The following is a 658-nucleotide window of genomic DNA, read 5'->3' on the forward strand; positions in this document are numbered from 1 at the left end:
TGTCATAAGATGTTCCCTTCTGTTGATGTGGAAAAGCTTTCAAAACATTTTATGCAATGACACTCATATCTGTTAGGTATTCTTTTGTCAAACTAACAATATGGTCTACTACATATCCAACGATTTTGAAGTCCAAAACCTGACTGCATGGGAATAACCAGCACTACGAAAGAAAATTGAACAGACATGCATATACGTGTACAAATGTACATCAAGTTAACCAGATTGGAAACAAGTCAAGTCTCTCTCTCTCTCTCTCTCTCTCTCTCTCTCTCTCTCTCACTCTCTCTCTCTCTCTCTCTCTCTCTCTCTCTCTCTCTCTCTCTCTCTCTCTCTCTCTCTCTCGCACACACACACACAGACACACACACGCACACACACACGAACGAACGCACGCACGCACACACACACACACACACACACACACACACACACACACACACACACACTACTGAACACGCACTAAGTTCACTCGTTCTAAAAATAATATCTACAGGATAAGCTGACAATTTAGTACATGGCGTATTCTGAATTCCTGATTCTTTTAATGGGGAAATGTGTGTAAGGAAAAGACATTAGAATAAAAATCAATATAGGAAGCAGATTCATGTGATTTATTTCAAATTCAAAAACAAATCAACACAAAATTTAAAACGGA

This window comes from Glandiceps talaboti, chromosome 1 (genome assembly GCF_964340395.1).
Source record: "Glandiceps talaboti chromosome 1, keGlaTala1.1, whole genome shotgun sequence".
Classification (NCBI taxonomy): domain Eukaryota; kingdom Metazoa; phylum Hemichordata; class Enteropneusta; family Spengelidae; genus Glandiceps; species Glandiceps talaboti.